This window comes from Protopterus annectens, chromosome 13.part0 (genome assembly GCF_019279795.1).
Source record: "Protopterus annectens isolate FY-2018-M chromosome 13.part0, PAN1.0, whole genome shotgun sequence".
Taxonomy (NCBI): domain Eukaryota; kingdom Metazoa; phylum Chordata; order Ceratodontiformes; family Protopteridae; genus Protopterus; species Protopterus annectens.
In genome coordinates this window covers 216,533,639-216,551,689 of record NC_056747.1, presented here as the reverse complement: position 1 = coordinate 216,551,689, position 18,051 = coordinate 216,533,639, and the positions used below count along the sequence as shown (strand labels likewise).

General features: G+C 43.6%; 1 protein-coding gene across 1 annotated transcript in view; it reads left to right on the top strand.

Annotated features, from left to right (window-relative positions):
- NCLN (nicalin) overlaps positions 1-18,051 on the top strand; it is a 336,835-nt gene that overhangs the window by 147,532 nt on the left and 171,252 nt on the right. The window lies entirely within an intron of this gene.

Genomic DNA, 18,051 nt, shown 5'->3' with positions numbered 1-18,051 from the left:
CTTCTTCAAGGCCTAAATCTCAAACCATGTATAGAAAACTGATATCCAGACCACATGGTCAGGGCCCTATTCCTAAAAATCAAATAAGAATGGCTGAAGACCTTATTACTTTAATCAGGAGAAGCCAACCTTCCCCCTCTGAGACCTAGGACTGAGTTTGCTTATGATACTTCTGACCAGGATATTCTGTATTTTCTGTTTCCTCTGACAACCAGGATTTACCCTTTATTTTCTGTTTCCTCTGACAACCAGGATTTACCCTTGTCTACCTATGAAGATTCTGATGCTTATTTTCCACAAAGACACGGTCACCATCTATAGCAATCCTGCCTTTATGCCAAAAGTAATTGCTGAGGTAAAGCTATTCAATTACCAGTGTCTTTTCTTTCTTCATTGAATAAGGGGAAAGTAGTATTGTGTTCCTTGGATGTTTATGGGCAGTTTACAGTCTATTTGGATTTAGTAAAACACTTTAGAAAACCTGAGCAAATGTTGTGCCCCTTACTGAAAAGAAAAAGGTTTCCTTCATCCAAATGGATATTTACATGTGTTAATGCACTGTTTTTGCTGAAAACTCTAAGGAAAAAGCCTACAGGACAAAGTTGAGTCTTAACCTGTGAAGGTCATATCTACCACCACGATATTCCTAAAATGAATTGATGCACATGGTGTCCTGGTAGCAGCTACTTGGTCCTCTGCCCACACTTTTTCCAAGTATTACAGATTAGACTTTTGCCATTCTGAAGAGTATGCTGCCCTCCTCCGTTACTACTTCAACTTCAACCCCAACCCTGCAGCCGTGATCCACATGTTGAACATAGTACACTACTGCTCTCTGGTTTCCACCCAGTCTCCTCCTGTGAAATTGGGAGCCCGGAATTGGTAATAACCTTTCTATCTCCCTATAGTTAGGCTTTCTCATTATGTCCCTCATTAAGTACTAGACGAGGGCAGGGTTTATCCTGGGCATTCATGGTAGACTAGACCTTCTTGGGAGTACAAGTTTCTCTGGTTGTGCATTTCCAACTTGTATAGTTGGAGAGTGAGCGAGAACCACAGATGGCCAACCATTTGTCAACCTTTGTACTGGATGTGTGGCGACTCTGTGGTAAAGCTGACATCGGCCAGCATAGCAGGAAAAATGAATACGTCTGAAAGTCTGGCAGGACATAGAATGCAGCCTGTGGAATAGTTCCCTGGTGTAATGACTGTGTAACATTGCTCACACTTCAAAATCTACAATTACAGTAATCTGTACAACTGTACTTTCTTTTGTTTTATTTGGTAGTGGGAAGCAGAAACAAATATTTGGGAGTGACAGCTGTACTAGAATGCTTTTGAAACATTGTTAGGTGAGGGAAGCATTTTTTTTTTGTTTTTGGGAGTGGGAAGTAGAAACAAATATTTGGGACTGACTGCTCTTCTTGAATGGTTTTAAAACCTTATGTTAGGTGAGGGAAGCATTTTCTTAACTGGTTTGAACTACTGTAGCAAACAGAACTAGAGGGACAGCAGGGAGCTTAAAAGTGACTTCATAATGCACATGCAGGGATATGGAGAGAAACAAGGGCATTAAGAATTGGGCAGTAGATCCAGTTCTTATTGTGCACAGTACTGGATGAAGGTTCACAAAACAAATTACTTCTTGCATGCTATTTACTGCATACCTTTAGTGTAATAGTTAATCTTTGAGACAATCAGTTGTTGCTTATTAGACCGCATTTCTGAACAGTTTTTTATTACTGTTTCAGAAACTATTACTGGTTCTCACTTCAAGTTTGCACCATTCGGTGATTTTTTTTTTTTATCACATTTTTAGTTAAAATCACTGACTGAAAGTAGGTTTACCTTTATGTGAGCCTATTTTAATGAAACTGAGTCATAAGCAGACCTTAGGCCCATAAGCTTAGAATGTACTAGCCTTCTTGAAGCTTTACTGATGTAATCCGTGCTAATGTTGTGTATCCAGATGATTTCTGAATAGCATTAATGCATGTCTTATTCCAGTTGTAAGGAAAAACTTATACCATAATCTTATAAGAGAGTGCAAACGTGTGTATCTCAATTTTTTCTGTTGTAATAATTGTTCCATGATCTCGTAAATGAAGCATTCAAAGCATTTGCTTTAAAGTAGCATGAGATTAAACAGTGCCTCCTAAGGTTGGCATAGATCACCTTTATATAACCTGTACAAAATATAATGAGAATTCTTGAAGCCTTTCTGAGTAGCTAAGCTTTTTTGTCTGGGTTGGCCACTTCAGGGTCTGATCTGTATCCTGGCCTTCTCGATTCCATTGTGTGAGCAGATGGTCTGAAAAGTTTGGTTCTAATAAGAAATCATTTATTTATTTGTTTGTTTATTTATTTAAATGTAATAACTGGGGTAAAAAACTGGATCCGATGTTGCCTATTCAGTCTGGTTTCAACCTGTGGGTTTTCAGATCCAAGACCATACATTCCAAAACACTTCAGCCTTAGAGCTCTGTCTACTATACCCATAATATCCTGCTCTGTTCAGTCTACCTCTGATCTCGTTTGCCGCCTCCAGGGACTGCAGTGCAGTTGTGAGCCCCATCAGGGGTATGTGCATCTTTCATAAATAGTCAATGTAATTTTTGTTTTTTTGTCTGGTAACTTTTCCTTTACCCTTTTGTTATATATATTTTTCCCTTTTTCTTTGAGACAGGTTAGGTTAGGGTTAAGATCAGCTTGTAGGTTCTTGATCTGTGTGGTAGTTGTTTCTGGGTTTGTAGTTTCTCACCCTTTGGTTATGTAGCTGTGTGGTAGTATTGTTCTAGGTTTATAAAAACATGGCAACTTTTTTTTTTTTTTTTAAATCTGGTGTTTGTGTGTGCAGGTTAGGTGTGTAGATTCTACTGCATTTTATCATTGTTGATCTTTCAGGTGGTGGTTCTCTTCCAACATGGACTGGGAGAATTGTTTTGTGACGTGTGGCATGTGGCCACAAGTTGCCTTTATAAGATGCACACGATGGGTGTATATATTGCATTGGCACCTCACACTTTGTGGCCAAGTGCTCTGTTTTTGCAGGCTTTGGTACCCGGGCTTTGAAAGAGTGCTGGGATAAGTTGGTGTTGAAGGGCTTATTGACCTCTGGGGATTCTGCTTCTTCCTCTTCCACACTGAAGAAAGGTGGCAAGGGTGAGTGGGGTCTAGGTAGAGAGTGCTCCAAGGACCCCAAAGGGCAAAATAAGGATGGGTGTGACAGTAAACAAGCAGTTCACCTTGTGTCTGCACCAAAGTCTGTTCCTTCTCGGAGCCTTTCTCCCATGATGCTGGCATTGGGGGTGTCCATGTCCCCAGCTGAAAGTGTGCCTTGTCCTTTCTCTGTTAAGGGAGCTGTCTTAGGCAGGGCCCATTGGCCTTTTTTTCCCATTACTCCTGTGAAGTTTTCACTAGAATCCTCTCCTTCTCCCTCTTCACCTTTGATCTGAGATGCTCCTGTATGATTCAGATCTAACTGCTGGCAGGCAGGCTTCCTAGCCCTTGTCAGTAGTCCCATCAGCTTGTTCTGCCTGCTTGGGAGAGTTTTAGCCCTACATGTTTGGAACTGATGTCTTTCTTGCAGGTCCAGATTCACCCCTCTCATCTCCACCACCTTCGTTGCTGTAAGCATAAGGGGTCAGCTCCTGCATGAGGTGTTTTTCCTCCCTCTGGCCCTTTAACTCAGGGGCTTGCGGAACCAGTTGTCTTGCCTCCACCTGAGTTGGGTTTGATTGCTTGGCCACTTCAGGGTCTGATCTGTATCCTGGCCTTCTCGATTCCATTGTGAGAACAGTGTGTGCCTTGGAGCAGAGACTTCTTGGCTTTGGTTTTGAGGTTAGGATTATCTCTTAGAATTTTGGAGTCTTTCCTCCCTTGCAGAGCCTCAGCACTTCACAGTTTAGCTCCAGTCTTTTGTGTCAGGGCAGGTTGGGTTGATTCTTGAGTTTGGCGGCTCTTTGGGTTCTTTGGATTCCACGGTTGTATGCTCCAGGCAGCCAGCTTAAGTCTCTTCCTTCGACTTCAGCGTGATATTGTCAAAGGTAATGATGCAGCAGCAGGCTTCAGACACTCAAAGACTCAGGAAAAGCAGTGGTATGTTACAACCAGTAATTCTCCTCTGTCATCATCTGGAGCTGTGGACACGCATTGGGAAGCTTTGGGCAGCCCACACCTCCAGGTCTTCAGACCACTCCCCTGCTTCTTCCACTGCTCCCTGGATTCTGCGGTTCAGAAGAGTCATGGTAAGAGACTGTGCAAGAAGAAGCATCTGGATTCCGTGGAGGAATCTCTGAGGATACGGACCTAGAGGAAGAAGAGTGTTACCCTAAGTTCCCCCCCATGAGAGTACCACCTTTGTCATTCATCAATGTGGGGGGTTTGGACTGCTGATGACCCCCTTTCCAGAAGAGACAGTATTTTTGGAGGCTTTTGTTGCGAGTCAATCCATGTCCTGAGTGCCCCCCCCCCCCCCCCCCCGAATGCCTTTATTAACCTGGTGTCCCGGAGATGCAGTGAAACCTACTACCTAAGGATTAACAACATTGAAGTAAGGGTCCTGCTGTTGGTGCCATTGTTGTGGCAGCCACCAAAAAGGACATTTTTGAAGGAAAGCTCTTGGGTCCCTCCTCCAAAAAGAACAACATGTAGGACCACTGTGGAAGCAAATGTATGTATCAGCAACTTTTGTGCTGAGAGGGTTTAAATTATTTGATTCATTTCAAAAGATTTAAAACAACTTTAGCGAGCATATTGCATGTAAAGGTAGTGAAGACACAACAGGATCTGGAGACTCAAAGACCCTGGAGGTGCAGTTGTCAACTTTGCTATATATTTCTAATGGGTCTGTGGGCCTGTTTGCGCTGTGGTTGATGGCACATCTCTAGGTGCTGCCATTGCCCTGCTCTGACTTGCTTGGATGAGATTTTGTAATTTTGCAGAGTGCTGTAAAGCATCCTTGGTCAACATTTTGATGGCTCCTCTATTTTTGGCCCAGAGGTCGAGGAAGAATTAACCGTGAATGATCAGGATGGGTAATGATGTCTGCAGTGGAAATGTTCTTTGCCACCCCTCAACGGACATTTTCTAGGAACCAGAAGGGGAGGGGCAAATGCCTATCTTTGGAAAGTGCAGCAGTTGTTTCAGGATGTTCTTGATGAGGGTGTCTCATAGTAGCTGTGCAGCCAGAATGCATGCTGCCCATGCAGCAGAGATGGTTTGCGGAGTCTGAGCTTCCATGGAACATTTTCCTTCAGGCCCTTCAGTTTACCTGAAGGGATACCCAGCTGCCCTGCTCTGGAGGCAGTTTGGTGGTCACTTAACTTTCCACCCAAAAGCTTGGGGAAGCCATCACATCTGATACATGGGTGTTATCATATCAAGAGGCTATACAATTCCAGTTTTATTTCTGATGAGAAAAAATACCAAACCCCCTTCCACCCTGTCAGAAGAGGTGAAGCACAGCTGTCCAGATTCTGAAGATGCTTTTAAATCTGGTAATTCAAGAGGACCCACCAAACCAACGAAGATCTTGGTCAGTTTCAGGTTCTTTTTGATGCCAAAACAAAACTAGGACCTCAGACCCATTTTGGATATAAGCAAAGTGACCAGGAATGTGAAGCAGACAAAGTCTGGATGGTCACAGTGCAGTCCATTCTGCATCTATTGAGGATGGAAGACTGGATTTGCTCTAGCAATCTGAAGGACACCTACCATCATATAAAGATTGTAAGGCAGTCCAGGAGATATCTGCATTTCCAGCTAGGAGCCAGTCATTACCTATTCAGAGTGCTGTGGTCTTGCCACCACCTTCTGGGTGTTTACCAAGTGCATGGCAGTATTAGAAGCTTGGCTCGGTTCATAGGTAGGTACTAGGCTAATGGGCCTATACAAGCCTAGCCAAAAATGTACCCTGGCTTTTACCACCCAAGAAAATTATTTTCCTGTGCCCCTGTCAAGCAGAACCAGAGAAGTGATCCCCGGGGTGAATTTCCTATTACCCATTCACTCATCAAGATTTTTCTTGAGTGCTAATGAGGAGCTCTGTTTGACATAGATAGGTAGTCTGTTCCAGAGTATGGGAAGTCTCTGGGACAGGAATCTATCCCTCCAGCATGTTTTGTTTATTGTGGTGACAAGGTTTAGGTCCTTAGAGCATGTAGCTCGGAGGGATTGGGATTTCTTTAAGAGGAGCATGTCCAACAGCTCTGGGTTTGACATAGCTTTGTATGTTGGGCAGTGATCGCCTCTAGGCGATATGTGACAGAGTAAAGCTGGAGTTTTTTGAGACTGTCTACATAAGGCATCTGTTTGAGGCCAGTAATCCTCTGTGAGGTATTTTTGCGACCTTTCCAGTTGTAGATGTCTTGTGAGGTACATACCAAAAGGGGCATTGTACTCCTATAATGGGTCTAATGAGTGATGAGTAGAGGGGAACAATGACCTCTTTTTTTCTGGATGAGAAACCTTTTGTGATGAGGTGTGCCATGTAGAAGGATTTCCTGACCACTTTGGCGATGTGATTATTAAAGGAGAGACTGCTGTCCACCTGTGTCCCAAGGTCTCTTATCACACTTTTGGTGTTAAGTAGACTACCGCCTATGTGATAGTTCATGGGTACAGAATTTTTACCAAAGGGGATGACGATGCACTTTTTGGCATTGAGCTTGAGACCATGTCTTTGACACCAGGCATCTGTCTCAGTGAGGCCCTTTTGTAGGATGTCCACATCATTAGGAGTTTCAATTATGGCTCCTAGTTTGCAGTCATCTGCAAATTTAGTTAGCCAAAGACCTTCTGTTTTAGCCTGTACTTCAGAGAAGTAGATACCAAACAGGAGAGGACCCAGGATTGAACCCTGTGATATTCCACTTGTCACTGGTCTGAAGTCTGATTTGGAGTCTGCTACTGTCACAGTTTGGGTTCTTTCAGTAAGCCAGTTGGCAACCCATCTTTGTGACATAGGGATTTATACCTAGTTTAGTGAGTTTATCTATAATTCCAGAGTGGGGGATGGTGTTGAATGCCTTGGCAAGATCTAGATAGGCTGTGTGAACCACCTTACCCTCATCTATGGCTTTGGTGACTACTTCAAAGAAGTCTATCGGGTTTAGGAGACATGATCTGCCTTTTGGGGTCCAGGGTTTGGAGATCTCTAATGTCTTTGTTTATGAGTTCCATGATGATACGTTCCATGGCCTTGCAGACGAGGCTCATCAGGCTAATGGGGCGGTAGTTCCCGGGGTCTGTTGTGCCCCCCCCCCCTTTGTGGAGTGGGATAACTGTTGCGGTGCGTCATTCAATGGGCACAAAGCCTGAGGTGAGGCTATGATTGAACATGGTACTTAGGTGGGGTGCCAGTTCATTCTGTAGTTCATGTAGAAGGCAGCCTGGGATGTTGTCAGGTCCCATGGATGCTGTGTTCTTGGCTTTGGATAGTGAAGTTTTTACCTGTGCCGCCATGATTACAGGAACTTTGCATTCTTCCGGTATAAAGATGGACCCTTTAGAGGGTGGGCGGGGGGGGGGGGTAAAGTTAGTACTGAACCTATCTGCCAGGATGTTGGCAATATCAGTTGGTTCTGTATATTTAGTGTTATTGTGCTGTAACTCAGAGCAGATCTGAGTGTTGCCATTGAGATTTTTGACATAGCTATAGAATGCTTTGTGGTTGTCTCTAGAATCAGTGGCAATTTTGTTTTTGTAACTAGCTTTGGAGGATTTTATGAGGGATCTCAGCTTCTTACTGAGGCTGACCAGGGAGTTCCTCCAATCATGGGATTTTACTCTTTTTTGCAACAGTTTCTTGTGTTGTAGAGTTTGTTTATGGTAGAAGACCACCAGATTGACTTCCTTTTTTTGGAGGATAGCATGTTGGTTCTGTTAGGGATAGCACGATCAATGCACTCGTGTAAGTGCTTATAAAGTGAATTTGTGTAGGATTCAGCAGTCGTACCTCTATTGTCCATCTGCATGGGTGTCATGAAGTTTGCCACTTCTCTCAAGAAGCGTGAAGTTGGCTTTGGAGAAATGTTTTACGTTTGTTTTCCTAATGGGTGGGAGCGGGATGTGGATGTCTAGGGTGATTAGCTTGTGGTCGGATCTGACCAACGAGGAGCTGACCTCTGATGTGGAACACTAGTTACCCATGTTGGTGATGACCAGGTCTAGGATATTGCTGCCTCTGGTGAGGGTGCGGATAAGTTGATCCAAAGCGTTGAAACTGATGATTTCCAGAAAACGTTGAGCAAAAGAGTTGGTACATGAGTAGTTTTCCCAGTTAATGGTAGGGTAGTTGAAATTATTAGAGTGTTGGGTTGTACCTTAATATTTTCCAGTGTATCAAGAAAAGAGGAGTGGGAATCCTGGGGCATGGTGGGGGGTCTGTAGCAAGCTACAGTCTGGATTGTGGTTTTGTCCAGAGTTAGTTGAACTTGGATAATCTCGGATGCATTATGCTGAGCAACTAGCTTATATCCTTAATGAATATGGACACCCTCCACCTTTAGTGTTTTGGTCCAGGTTTGGTGGCCGAAAGGTGTGGTATGAATTATAGCCTGGTAATGCAGGGGTGCTCTCTGGAGCTTTGAACTAGGTCTCTGTCACTGACAATGTTCTCCATTTTAAGGAGGGCCTCGAGTGAGTGCATTTTGAGGTTTAGACTTCTAGCATTACCCTCAGATTTTGCTTGCTTGTACCTGTTACGATAGTGAATTTGTCATTTGAACCTTGCCTAAAAAAAGCACTATAGGGGTGGCAAGAGCCTTTGCCAGTATCCGGAATCCAAAGGGCGACAGGTGCAGGCCATCTCTGGCAAAGCAGCGTTGTCCGTCGATCATGTCATCCCAGGCAGACAGATACTGGATTCCCTTAGAATGACACCAGAAGCTTAGCCAGTTGTTAGTCAATCATTTTGTCCTTGTACTGTGATGTCATTCTGGGTGATGGCAGTATGCTACTCAGGGCTAGGGTCATACCGGCCTCGGCTACAAGAGCAGAGAGCTCCTCCATGTCTCTCTTCATGTAGTCCAGGGAGGTACATCTCAGGTCATTCACACCAACATGGACAATGACCGTCATATTTGTACTTGTTGTGGAGTGACCTGAGTGCGTGCGTTATGTGGCGGATCGTGGCACCTGACCAGCAACTGACAGTAACTGTTTCCTTGTTTGGCCTGGTGAGTGGAACATCAGTGTGCCTGACTATAGAGTCATCTATAACTAGAGTGTTGGGTACGTTATGCCTTATGGGCTGTAGTTGAGTGGCACACTGAGTATGTGGGCTATGTGTCATTTGAGTTGTGTTGGGGGGTAGAGGTTGCTTGCATTTCTGCTTTGGAGGTCTCTGTTGTTTGGGCAGATTAATACTGAGTGGTGCCCAAAGCTCTGATAAGGTGTAAGACCCGAATGGTTTAGAATACTGCAACAGTGATCTATTAGAACATCTACTGTTTATGGAAAGTATACTTGCACACCTGTACTTTCTGCTGTATTTCTTTTTCATTTAGTGTTTCCACCAAAGATGTTTTGTTTAATGTGCGTGTGTATTTGTTGTACTGGTTTGTGTTCATGATTGCTGTAGTTATATTCGTAGAAGTTGTTGAGAGCATCTTAAGTAATATATTTAGGTCACTGAGGACTGTACCCTAGTCTGTTTTTGTAAGCATATAATTTATTACTTTATAGTTTTCAGTGATACATTTCAAGAAGGATAATTTGTTTGAATTTGATATTCCTAAATTAGGGGATGGAAGTCTGTTTTTGTTAATTGCAGAAGATTTGACCAGCAGTGTGGAACAAAAACCTCCTAGGATTATCAATGTGATATCCAAGATACTGCTGTCATGATTTGGATTTTGTACTGGTCTATATTTTGAGTAACATAAGTTATCTAATAATTGGTAATATTTATTTGTTATTGTAGTGTTACCCAGAGATTTGTGAAGTTGTTAAAATAATCCACAAGTTTGTGTACTCATTTGATACCCTGGAGTGTAGTCAGGAAATTGTTGTGATTTGTATAACACACAAATGGTGTACAATAGTTTTCAGTAATGTTATAGTTGGTACCACTGATGGATATTATTGTTTGAGCCACTTGTAGTCCTGGGTTTGTTTCTTGCCTTCTAGCTTTTGGGTATCCTTTTCAAATTTTCGGGTATTGCCAACTAACCCATCAGTCTGGCATTGTAGCATGGAGGATTACGGCTATGCTTCTAATGGGCCTCACCCTGTAGTCCTGGGTTTGACTCCCTCTGTTACTGTTTGACTTTCCTAACAAAGCTTACTTAACGTCTGCCGTAGAATGGGCTGCTGTATGGGAGGGTACACTTTTGTTTGTATTCCTCATATTGTTTTCTTTGATTATCCTGTACTGTTTCAAAAATCTGTTGCATATTAAGAGCTCTGGATAGGGGAGAAACCAAAACTTTGCATCTTAGTGAGTCATAGGGATTAGAAGAGGCTAATTACCAATGGACTTGGAAGGACTAGTATTTTTTATTTAGGGGAAAAGAAAATGTTTCAAGGTTTTCCTGAGATGGCTTACTTGAACAGCCTCTGCAGTAGAATGGACTTTTCCCACTGTCTAACCCTTTTCTTGTGCTCTTAATCTATATAGTTCTTTACTTTGTACCCCTTATGTTAAAATGACCCCAAAATTGCGTACAAGTCTCCCAGTCTTCTTTCATTGGCTATTATTAGTAAACGTAAAAGTATCATTTTGTGCACACACGTTCCTTCAAGTTATTAAATTAATTTGCTATCTTATTGTGTTCCCTGGTCTAAGAACACTGACTGCCCACAGGTAATGACCGGTGTAGCCAATTACTTTTCTGATAAAATCTCACTCAGAAATTAAACAGTATTTGAACTTAACCATCACGGTTTTTGCACTGATTTGTATATGTTCTAATTTATTAATTTACCTCAAACATTACTGGCCACCACCATGGAGTCCCAGCCTGCTTTAGTTTCATCTTTAGCCAGTCTATTAGCAGTTGAGTCCGTTATTAAACTTACCACAAAAAACATAATCTGATATTGTTAATCTTCATTCAGTCATGACTGATGGGTCTTTGTTCGTCTTCAGAACCAACTCTGCCGATATAACAATCTCAGCCAGCCAAAAACACTCAAGCCAAGTTTACCCATAGTGCCCTTTTCCTCATCACCTCAGATCTCGTTTGCCACGTAGAGAATCAAGACACGTCAGGCCTGTTCTCAAGCTAAGTCTTATATTTTTTCAATTCTACTTTGAGTTTTTTTTTCTTATTTCTTCTTTAAATATGAGAAAGTCTTTGTAGTTAACACAGTTAAATACTTTTCTCTCTGCGATTGCTTTTTCCTTTAATTACCTTTTGGTATTTCTTCGTACCATTGCTGGTACAAGCCCCTCCCTCCCTTTACCTGTTGGTAATCTTAATACCATTGTCGGTATGTTTTCTCCCTTCTTTTTCCCTGTGGGTTTCTTGTTATCTCTTAAATCTTTTTCTTACACTTGTATGTTCGACAGGTCTTCTTGCTGTGTGGACTTCTGTATCTGGATCAAGATGTCTGATTAAAGGTACAACGGATCAAGATGTCTGAAGGTACAACTGAGTTTAAACAGTGTGATTAAAGGTTGAAGGGAGATGCCTAATTCTGATGGGCATCTCTCCTGCGTCTACTCTCTGGGAGTTGCCCTCTTCCAGTTTGTCTCCATGTGAGCTCTGTATGGGCTTCAGTGCCTGTACTTTAGCAGAGCGTAAAAATAAATTCATCTTAAAAGGCCTGCTAAAAGCTCCTTTCTCAGAGGTCTTATCTGAGGCGGGGGTTTCAGCACCTCCTAAGAAAGAGACAAAAAAGAGAAGTCACTTGGTTCCAGTGTCTCCCAGTTCACAGGAACCAAAGCTTTCAAAAACCCAAACTCATACTGAACTGAAGACAAAACTTCCCAAACTGTCAGCACCGACTATCTTGGCACCGGAGCCTAAAATTCCCTCCTCTGTGCCGATGACATCTTTGACTACGGAACTGACAGCTACTGCTACTATCATGGTACTGACCCCTTCCTCTGTACCGGACACCTTTTTGAAACTAAAAATAGTTTCTCCCACTCAATTGGTTGGTCACTCCCTTCCCATCACTGTTTTCAGGTCTTTCAGCCTCTGTACTGAAAGGTGAAACTTGAGCCAGGAAATGAAACTCCTTGTCCATTGACCCTTATGTTGGACAACAGCGTAGTCCTTTTCTTGACCGGCCCTTCAGGGATGTCCAAACGTTTGACCAGGAGCCTTTCGGAGCTTGATGTAGTGAGGCTTGTGGATCAGCTCCTAGTTTGACAGAGGCATCCCAACTCCATCCAGGACCTCCCTCCCACCCAGAGCCGAGAAGTTTTCTCCACAGACTCCAACATATGTTTCTCCTTCAACCTACTCACAGGCCTTGCTGTCCTCGATATCGATGCCTATCCTGGTGCCAGCTACTTCAGTTCTACTGGTAGATCTTACTGTTGTTCAGGAGCCTACCCTGTGGATCATGGCTCATTCAGAGCCGGTCCACCCTCGAGACTGTGACTGTCCTGTCGGCACGGTGAACCCTAGTTCGGTGCCATTTTTTTTCCCACATCATTGTCTATGGTTCCGGTTGTTTTGGCAGCTCAGAGTCCTCTCATGGGTCCATCCCTGGAGGTGGATTTAATTGAGTGGGGTGTGACCCCGCTTCCGAGGTTGTCTGTTTCAGTTCTGGGCTCCCATCCCTCTTTGGGCGGGCCTACCTTCCAGGTTATGGAGAGGGCTCTTATTTTTGCAAGCATGCAGTTGGCCCCTTCTGCACTGGATTCTAATATATACATGTCCTCTTGTACATTGCTGACACAGCCCACTACAATAGGACATCGGGCACGGGAGCAGCAAGACACCTTACTGCAGGGCACCCACTCTTCGGAGTCCTCTTCATGTGCTCCCCATGAAGAGCCACCCAGTAAAAGAGCATGTAAGAGGAAGCACATTGATTCCCTTGAGGAATACCTTATCAAAGATGGATTACGATGAGGGGAAGGGTCTCCACAGTCGCCCCCCCCCCCAAGGATGTTTCCTTTGGCGACATGCTGGAGATTCTGAAACAGAGGGGTGACTGATAGCCCATCAACCCTTCCTCTGAGAAATCTGTATTCTTGCAGGCTTTCCGTGCTCGATCCTCTACTTCCTGGGTGACCCCGCCTGTGGATGTTGGCCAAGCTCATCATGCAGTGCACCTGGAAGGCTCCTGACACCATTGAGCCAATTCCCTGGAGACAGGACAAAATTCTCTTCCCTCCAGAGAATCAGCCCCATTGGTCCAGAGACTTGGCAGTAGATTCTGTGGTGGTGGCAGCCACAAGAAAAGAACTCGCAGAAGAGAGTCCAGCTGTCCAACCTCCAAACAGGGAGTCCTGAGTGATAGACTAGGGAAGTGGGTTTACGCTTCAATGACCTTCGCCATACAGTCATTGAACTATTTGGCACATTTTACCTATCTTCAAGGGGCCTGATTTAGGAACTTTCAGGAACCTTAGCAGGAGCACTGTCTAGAGAGGTGCATGACAAAGCTTGCCACCCTAAAATCTATTTCTAATTCGTCCATGCAGTTGATTGCCCATACAACCAAAGGGGCGGCCAGAGCAGCGGGTACAGGCATTGTCATGAGATGTCACACCTGGATGCGCTTGTGCGACTTTGCGGACCCCTTAAAGTCTTCCTTAGTCACTGCTCCCATTGATGAGTCTTCCTTGTTAGGCCCAAAAGATACACTTTAGCCAGGTGTGAGAAGGATGGAAAGACCCTGTCTGCTGTTGACGTACATTTTTCTGCTCCTCAACATTCCTGTATCAGGAATCAGAAAGGCGGGAAAATGTGGTTCAAAAATCTCAATAACAAACCATTGCAAACAAGATCTGAATTGGTGAATGAAGCCAGAACAAGAGTTATGGAGTTGCCCTTTTTCATTCTCTCAACCCAAAGCCATGGTGACCATGGATGCTTCCCTGATGGGATGGGGCATTTTCAGGCAAGAACTGTCCAAGGCACTTGGTCCCCCTTAGAGGCCAATTTGCATCTCAATGTCCTAGAACTGTGGGCAGTGCTTCTAGTGTTGCAAGCATTCCAATCTGCCCTTCTGTCATGGACAATTGCTTTCCAATCAGACATGTCAGTGGTCTGGTACATCAGCAAGCAAGGATGAACCGGATCTTACCCGTTATGTCGAGAAGCCCTGAGAGTGTGGCAATGGGCGATACATTCCAAACACTTTCTGATATTCCCAGGAATTCCAAAGTGCAGACAAATTGAGCAGGAACATCCATATGCCTCATGAGTGGCCTCTCAATTCTGTAATAGCGACCGAAAGTTTTTGTCGCTGGGGCCAGCCTTGCTGCGATCTTTTTGTCCCTTAAACCACAAATGCAGCAGGTACTTTGCCCTAACCCCCCCCCCCGTGATGTGATGTGATGCACAATTGGCCCCCGGGTCTACTTTATGCCTTTCCCTTGATACCACAGTTTTTAAAGAAAGCACAACGGATGAGAAGCAGATATCCTGATTGCACCCTATTGGACCCATCAAGTCTGGTTCCCGTTTCTGTGGCCTCACCTAATTCATTGCCCGTGGACTCTGGATCCAAGCCCAGGACTGTTGTCTCATCCACAGGAGCTGGTCCATCCTGTCCTACTGAGTCTCAAGCTGACTGCTTGGTTTCTCCACTTCCAGTAATTGCCAGGCAGAGTAATCTATGTTTCCCATTGCAAAATATACTTCTGGCTTCCCATAAGCCATCCCCCAGGAAACTTTATCATATAAATGGCTCAGATTTATGATCTGAGCTGAGGAACAAAGACTAGATTTCTTCTCAGCCCCGATTCATAAGGTCTTGGAATATTTGTCAACTATACTCCCGTCAGGAGCCTCAGCTTCTACTAAAGTCCATTTGGCAGCACTCTCCAATTTTCTTAATGGCTTTCATGATTCATCCTTGATGTCCCACCGTCTCTGCAAAACGTGCTTAAAGGGAGTCCTGCATTTGAGACCACCTCTTAAGGATCCTATTGAACCTTGGAATTTGATGCTAGTCTTACAAACTTTATTTTGTCAACCCTTTGAGCCATCAGCCGCCAGTGATATAAAGGTATTATCTTGCAAACCTTATTCCTGGTAACTATCACATTAGCCAGGAGGATATCAGAGTTACAGGCTTTGTGTGTAAAATGGCCATACATCATTTTCCACAAGGAGAGAGCATCACTTCGGACTAACCCCTCCTTTCTACCAGAAGTTGCTTCAGATTTAAATCTTAACCAGTCCATTGATTTGCCAGTTTTCTTTCCAAATTTTTCTAACAAAGGGGAATAGTGTTTGCACTTGCTAGACGTGCATAGACAATTACATTTTTTTATTTAGACAGGACTATATCATTCAGAAAATTGGGCCAACTGTTCTGTCTTTTTCAAGTCCAAGACTAGGCAAACCACTTTCCAAAGTCACGTTATCAAAATGGTTGAGAGATTGATTGCATTATCTTTGTTTATCAACATAACAAAATGACTGTACCAGCTAAAGTTAAGGCTCACTCCACCAGCTCAGTGTCCACTTCAGTGGCCTTTCACTCTAGAGCTTCTGTGGATGACATTTGCGCAGCAGCTACTTTGGCTACCCCTCATACCTTTATTATTTATTACAAATTGGATGTGGTCTCCATGGGAAGAGCATCCTTTATTTCAATGGTGCACAGGAATATCCTTCCATAGTGCCTCCCAGGACATAAAGTAGCTAGGGACTCTGTCCCATCAGTCATGATTGAATGAAGATTAACAACATCAGTAAAGAAGTTCTGTTCATAACCATAACGTTCCATCTGTGTTGTTGATCTTCATTCATTCATGACAGCCCGCCCTCCTACCATCTCCAAAAGACACCTGGAGGGTCGGATTTGGTCCTGGTTATCTGATAGGGCAGTTGCTCAGGCAACACCTATACTTTTCTGTCCTTATGGGCAACTCGATCTGAGGAGATGAGGAAAGGGTCAGTATGGGTAAACTTAGCTCGAGAGTTTTTGGCTGGCGCGAGCTTGTTATATCGGCTGAGTCTGTTCCGAGGACGGAACAGAGACACATCAGTCATGAATGAAAGAAGATCAACGACACAAATGGAATGTTATGGTAAAAACATAACTCCTTTTTTACTGACAGTTTACATCTTACACATACTGTACCTGGAAAAAAATGCACCTGTGTATCAAACTATTCTTTCCATCCCACCCATGGTCAGGTCAATGTGCAACACCCCAAAATTGATTTACCTCTGTTCCTCGGCATCAGTCCTTCATTTACTGAGTTGTTAATGAAATCCTTTCCAAGGCCTCATAAACATCCTGCTAGCTTATTTCAACCATATATCCAAAATATTAACACTACAACCATGGTCTCAGCCATGCCTGCTGCTGCTGTGATTTCACCTGTGCTGCAAGCAGCTTGCAGCACCTCCCCAAAATGTCTTGGTCATTGATGACTTCATTGAAAAAAAAAATTCCGGATTGTGTTTAATGATGCAGGCCCCTTTCCTTGTGTGAAAGGGGTGTTTTGCTTTTGCCTTCTGCTGCCCTGATCTACAAGTTGAGTGACATCTGCAAGCCCATCCTCTGCACAGACGGACCTCTCTGTGGGTCATGTTTAAGAGGGGGAACTGCTGTCTAGATTCACCACCAGTTACTACCACTTTGTCATACCATGTTTTGCTGGTTTAGTTTCTTTCCCCTTCTTACTGCATTCTTGGCCAGTTCATAGCTTAACTGTTGGGGCAGGCCCTGCTTTCCAAAGCTTCTGAGCTGTGGAGCTGCTCTATATTTTGGAGTAGGAGTGCCCACATTTTCCTTTTATACTTGCACAGTTGCTGCCTCCAGTCCAAAGCATGTGTCATCTGAGGGCTTTTTGAGCCCAGTTCTTCACTGCTTGTAGGGGAATTTGCCTTCTTTATTACTATAAATCTTCATGGTATTCCCCTCCACTTTTGTGGTTGTGCATATCCCCCCACACACACACCTTGGAGAGTAGTTATTTTAGGAGTTCCTTATTCACATAAGTCCATTTCTGAATGTTTGTGACCAAAGCCCTGGAGAGGAGGAACCCCATGTGGGTCTCCTTGTTAAGGTCCTGGTAACAGGCTGCACCACCTTGCAGAGACTTCCTTTCGGGGGATCCTAGTGGCAGTCCAGTGAGATGACCATGTGCTGTTGCACTGATCCGTTATGCTTCCATTTAGTAGTAGTACATTGTAGATTTAAAGCTCTTCCTTTGTTTGCTTCTACCCTAGCAGAGAGAGAGGTCAGGTCACCTTGTTTTGGAGTGACTATAGAAGAATTCTAGTTTTGGAACAGAATGCTTCTGTTGCTCCTGATGCTATTGAACACCTGCATTTGTGGCATTGCAGAAAAGGCTGGAGATCTTTGTATACCTTTTGGACCACTTTGTGCTATTTTTGTGTTGGGAAACTCTCCCACTGTTCATGGGTGTTTTTCCTTGTGTTGTCTTCCTGTCTTTGTCAGTAAGTAGCCCTGAAGTCTGAGACTGTAGAAGTCTGTAATTTAGCAAGTGTGGAGTAGGTAGGACAAGGGTGGGTGTTGACTATGGACATCTCTTTAGAGAGGAATAGTATGACAGCTGAGTTTAGTTTTACTTATCAATTAATATAACAAATGGATTATAATGAAAATTCCCAGATGCTCAGTTGATTAAGAAAATTGGAGAGATGGTCACATTAGCCTGGGCAGTCGTTGAAAATGAGATCCTTCAACATCAGGCATGCAGTAATGTGTTTCAGTTAAATAAAACATAAATTCTGAATTTCTAGAAAGCACTTTGGAGTTGCGCAGCACTGCTGTCTAATTTTTCAGTTGTGTATGAGAAATGGGTTATAGATTTGCTGTGGTGTACTACCAGTGAGTACTATGCATTTCTAGGGTTGTGTAGGAGTGTATACCTAATTATGGTGTTTAGGAATGGTCAACATTTGCTGGATTATCTGACTGTACAATCATTTATAT